Raw genomic sequence first — 6,000 nt, 5'->3', positions numbered from 1 at the left:
ACTTAGAGGCAATAACTAACACTTTGTGACCATTTGAGAGCCTTTGTACAACTTTGTGTTCAGTGGTGGGTTTCAAAAATTTTTACTATCGGTTCTTGGATATGGCTTGTTGGACATGGCATGGCTTGGTGGTGTGGCTCGGTGGACGTGGCAGGGGGAGGATACTGTAAAATCTTCATTTCCTCCCTAATCCAGGGGAAGGATACTGCAAAATCCTCATTTCCTCCGAAGAGTGTTCAGAAGCTGCAGCTGGTGCAGAGTGAAGCAGTGCAGATAGATTTGGGCCCCCCAAGAATACCTCCTATAACATAACTGTTTTGCATACAGTTCTTCTGGGTACAATTCTTTTTTTTTTTATAGTCAACATTTTTTATTGAATTATATAGTGTTATAAAATACAAAATACAAAATACAAAATAAATAGAAAAGCAGTGGGGGGGGATGAAAAAGAGAAGTGCGGAAAGATAAGAAAAAGAAGCATTGACTTCTAACTCTCTCTGTTATAGTAAAATAAGGCATTAACATCAAATCACAACTTTTTCTTTTTCATAATAATATGAACAAGCCATTTCTGTAAAGATCTATCAGTCTAATCCGTAAAACTCAAAGTCAGATTTTCATTCTTTTCCACATCAAGCACGAAGTTCAGAAGTGGTCTCCATGTGGAAACAAAAGTACTTACCATATTTTTCAGAGTATAACAGGCACCTTTTTACCCCCCAAAAGGGGGTGAAAATTTAGGTGTCTTATATACCAAATGTAGCCCTGCCCACCCACTGGCCCCCACCCTTTGGCTTCTGCCTTCCAGAAGTTACCTCCTTGCACGCAAACAGCAAGAAAAAACAGCCCCATTCAGCTTCAGCATAGGCTAATTAGCACAAGTTGATTAGATCGGCCTCCCGACTCTCAGCTGACTTGCTCTCAGCTGTTTTGCACAAGCTCTTTTGCAAGCTCTTTGCTTGCTGCAAAGAGTTGCTGGAGCAGATTTTTTTTTCCCTAGCTAAAACGAAACTGAAAGTAAAGCAGGCTCTGCTGCAACATGACAAAATGAGGCAGGGAGAGAGATTTCTTTTTCTTTTTGCTCACCAAAAAAGGTAGGTGCAAACAATGGGAAATTTAGGTCAAAAGAGGAGAGTTCAAGATTTTAAAACACAAAAGAAAAAAAGCTCTATTTAACTAGGGAATTGTAATAATTGAGATACTATTAATTGTATATTGTGTTGAAAGCAGAAATGGTTAAGTTGTGGTTTGGAGGAATATATGGGGGAAATTATTTGGTTTATTATTATTGGTAAATATAATTAGTAATTGATTTGTAAGAAATTGGATTGCATGGAAATAATTGGAATATTCATGTTCATATTGATTAATATACAAAAAAAGATAGTTATAACTAATTGATTTATATAAAAATGTTGAATTTGTATTAAACAATTGTAATATTAAATAATTAACCAATGTGAGGATGGATATAAAAATAGATGGGGTATAATATAGAATAGAAGGAAAAAATTGAATTTGATTAAGATTAGAGATGAGAATGAAGGGTAATATTGTTTTTTTTTTAAAAAATAGATTAGGAATAAACATGGTAAAAAGGAAATATAGAAATTGTAAATTTAATTGAAATGACTAAACACTGTTTAAATTTGTGAACCAGCCAAATACTCTGTTCAAAGAAAATACATTGTATGTGTGCTTGTCTAAAAAATAAAAAAAAACTTAAAAAAAACCAACCAAAAAAGATAGGTGCGTCTTATACTCCGAAAAATACGGTATGTTCTTTTCTTTAATCAAAGTAGTCAATTTTGCCATTTCAGCTAACACCATTTCAGGGTGCAATTCAAGGTGTTGGTGATCACCTTTAAAGCCCTTCATGACATAGGTCCAGGTTACTTCAGGACTGTCTCACCCCACTGCAACTGGCCCGTACCACTCATGCCAGCAGTGGAGGCATGCTGCGGGTCCTGTCAGCCTGATTATTCTGGCTGGTGGGGTCCAGGAAAAAGGCCTTTTCTGCTGCCCTCTGGAATATCTTGCCCTGCAATGTGAGGTTGGCCCCAACCCTCTTATCTTTTTGTAAAGGCCTAAAGATGTGGCTCTGCCAGTCGGCTTGGGGCCCCAGTGAGGAAACAACACAATGGAGGTAAGTGATTGAATAATAACAGATCCCCCTTCCACCCCCACTCTCCCCATTTGTCCTTGTCTTTTTTTGTCTGGTTTTAACTTTTAGGTTTCACTGTATATGTATCTATAAGACGCCCAGGGTTACCCTATGGTGAGATGGGTAGCCAATAAGTTTTATAAATAAATAAGCAAGCAAGCAAGCAAGCAAACAAATAAATAGTGTTGGGCTTGGTGACCAGTGCAAACTCTGTAACTCTCGTCTCATTGAGTAATAAGAGATTCTTTTTGTTGGCAACCTGGCCATTGCTATTAGAACCAATTTTAGTTTCAAGGCTGTCTTCAAAAGCAACAGTTATCTTGCTACAAGGCTTCCCAGTCCAGGCAAAGCTCTAAATGAGCATCAACCAAAGTGTACAAGCTGAAGATCAAGCATATTTCTTCCTTTCCCTTTTGTAATATAGTTGAAATATAACATCTGTACTTAAAATCACAATTCTTTTTATCTATTTGTCCTCTTTGAAAGTTGCCATGAGGATCGCATGAAGGTAAGTAGAATTTCACAAAACCTAATACTGGCATGCAGGTCTCCCTCACTATCTCCTTTCGCTTTGTAAGTCTCTTTTTTTCTTATTTCGCTTTCTTTCTTGTTCTAATATCTTCTTGGGAGATATATGTTTCATTGCCACCTCTACAACTTGAAATAAAACAGAAGTATTATAACCAATTTCATTTTAGAACCTTCTTTCTTGAGCCAGTATGGTTCTAAGAGATCTTGTTTCTCAGGATTATTGTTCTTTTACCATGACATTCCTTTTCAGGTATACTGATTCATGGATGTTTTGAAAGGCTCACACTCCCCAAACTTCTATCTTTCCATGGACATTCACAAGAAGGCAGTTCTGGTGATGGATTTCTGAAATGCCTTTATGAAATTCAGAAGAGAAGAGAAGAATCTCTCCACCCTCTATTGATTCAGAGCTAAATTATATTTAAACATGAGGGCTTCATTTAGTTTTTACTATTAATATTTTTTGGCAGACTGATCCCAACCTAATGAGTCCAAATCTTTTTTTAAAAAAAATTGCTAACCCTGTTGTTAGGCTATTCATTCAACATTAAAGTCTATAACTAAGCATTATTTGGGGTGGGTGGGAAAGAACACTTCCTCCCTCTCCTGAATCTAGGTTAATAACTTTTATTGAAATAATTTTATCCTTATATTTCCCTTTACAACATCCCTGTTTAATTATTTGTGTATTTAGGTATCAGTTTCAAAACAGAAGATTTTTTTAAGGCATCTTATGTTTAAGAATGCCTAAAACGTTCAGTTTAAAATAATAGGTTGAAATTAATTCATTCTTGATTGGAGAACATGTCTCATCACCACCCTGAACAAGTGACTAATCTATGGTAAGATTTGAACCTGTGATGTTCTGTTTCTTCCTTCCAACTTTTATCCCCCCAGTTATATCACTCACCAAAGACAGTTCTTGCATTCCTGCTGGATGCCTTCCAAAAGAAAACATGAAAAGAAGTGGCAACAACAAAACATCCTGGTTTCCAGATACAAAAAGGTGCTGAATTAATTGGCTTTCATCAACAGTTAACATGAATCCCCCTTGACTTGCCCTAAGCCTGAACATTAATGGTAAGCGATACATTTGTTGAGTTCCCAGCTTAAGTCTATTGTGCTCTGAATTCCATGCTCAGATTGTCCTACCTCTTGGGTTCTTGAAGTTCTTTAAGCAGTAAAGTTGTGCTGTTGTAGTAAAGCATGGGACTGGGAGTTGCACAGCCTGGTCATAGCTCCTTCAGGAAAGGAACAGACATGCTCAGGCTTCCTGAAGCCCTTTTCTGATCTGGCAGCAGGTAAAACCAGTCTTATGGGGTGTGTCAGGTGTGCTAGGAGCTGCAGATCCAAACAAGTTTCTGGGCCTACCTAGTAAGAATATTTAAAAATAATGATGATCAGCTACAATGGCATATGGAAAGATATCCCCTGACATTTCATGGATCAGAGTAATTTCCTTGTCCGGAGACATTATTCTTTTCTCCACATGAATTGCTGCACTTTCTCTTGAACAGACTGCCTGACAAACAACAATCCTATTTATTTATTTAATTAATGAATTAATGTCTATTGTAATGCAATCTTGTGACCCTGGTTCAATGTCACAATGACACAAATTATAGCAATGTACAATCCAAATTACAAAAACCAACCAAAGCAGGACAGAAATATAGTAAGAACAACTAAAGGTGCAGGTGATGCTACTGAAAGATTCTTCAAAAAAGCTCCATTTTTAACAACTAAAACAACAATCTGGGAGCGTCTGGGAAGGTCTCAGCAGGGAGCTCATTCTATAGATCAAGGCTATGTGGAGAAGCAGTGTCTTCTAGCTTCAGCTCTTCTGATGTCCCAGAAATGTAAAACAAGGAGACCCTCCCTACTTGCTCCAAGGAGGAGCTCCTTGCTGTTGGAGGAGCCAGTCCCATTAGTGCCCAGGTGCCAAGTCATGGAGGGATTTATAGGGAAACAGCAGCACTTTAAAGTTACATTTGGAACTGAACCTGTAACCAATGTAGGGCCTGCCACACACATGTAATATGCTTCCAACATCAGGGGCTAGTTAAAAGACAGGCCACCACATTCTGGGCTAATCACTGCAATTTCTGAGTAGTCTTTAAGGTATCCCCATGTAAAGCATACTGCAGCAGCCTATATGAATGGTGATGAGAACATCAATTATTGTTGCTAGGTCCTCCTGCACCAGCTTAAGGATGTGTTTAAGCTCTGCTAGCCATAGTATCCACCTCCTGTTCAAATGGGAACCACAAGTCCAGGAGGATCCCTACATCAAAGACCTACTCCTCTCCATCCATGAATAACACCAGTATCAAAGGAGAGCCCTGCTATACAGGTAAACCTTGACTTACAACCATTCATTTAGTGACCATTCAAAGTTACCACAGCCTCAAAAACATGACTTACAACCAGTCCTCACAATTATAACCATCACTGCATCCCCACAGTCACATGAACAAAATTGGGTGTTTGAGAACCAACATGTATTTATGATGGTTGCAGCACGCCAAAGTCACATGAAAATGAATGCAGTCAATGGAACTGTACATAGGTCAAAACAAAGGCAGATATGATGTCAGAGGATGGAGCATCAGGTTAAAAAGCAGCAGTTGAAAGGTATCAGTCTTCTAGAGGTAGTTGAGTCCTGTATTGCAAGAAGGCATATCTACACATTTTGATATCTTTCTGTAAAGAAATAATAAAGCATTTGAGGCCTCAATGTAATAAACTAGTATGTCCGTCTGCAAAACCATAATAAAGGAGAATTTTAAAATAGTTGCATAATTATTAAAATAAAATAATAATTTAAAAGAGTTCAAAACAATTCATCACATTTTCCCAGGATTTTTGCTGCTGTAGGAAGTTAGCACCCTTTCCTAGAGGAATGAAATATTTTGGGAAATATTAAAAAGGCAGAATATTGTATTTCCCTGGATGAGAAATGGAGAAGCATGTTCTAAAGATGAAACAGCTCCCATCTTTCTGTCCCCACCCTTTTGTCAATGGGCCAGAGGCAGAAACTCAATCTTTGTCAATGGACCATCAACTGCAACACAACAGGACCCATCTAGCAACAGAAACTCACCACATCGCACTTGGGAAGATTATATCAGCCAGCAAGGCTAGCTAAGACCCCCACCCCCTGGGAGTCTGACAACCAATCAGGATACTTTTTCTGGGTCCAGGAAGTTCAAAGCCAGTAAGGGCATAAAACCCGGGGACTCACTGCGTCTCGCCCCTTTTCAAGCCATGTGATCCTGTCCATCATTAAACCATCTTTCCAAGCA

Source organism: Pituophis catenifer, unplaced genomic scaffold (assembly GCF_029215685.1).
Source record: "Pituophis catenifer annectens isolate HBS135680 unplaced genomic scaffold, rPitCat1.0.hap2 SCAF_2, whole genome shotgun sequence".
Taxonomy (NCBI): Eukaryota; Metazoa; Chordata; class Lepidosauria; order Squamata; family Colubridae; genus Pituophis; species Pituophis catenifer.
Note: the sequence above shows the minus strand (reverse complement) of the source record.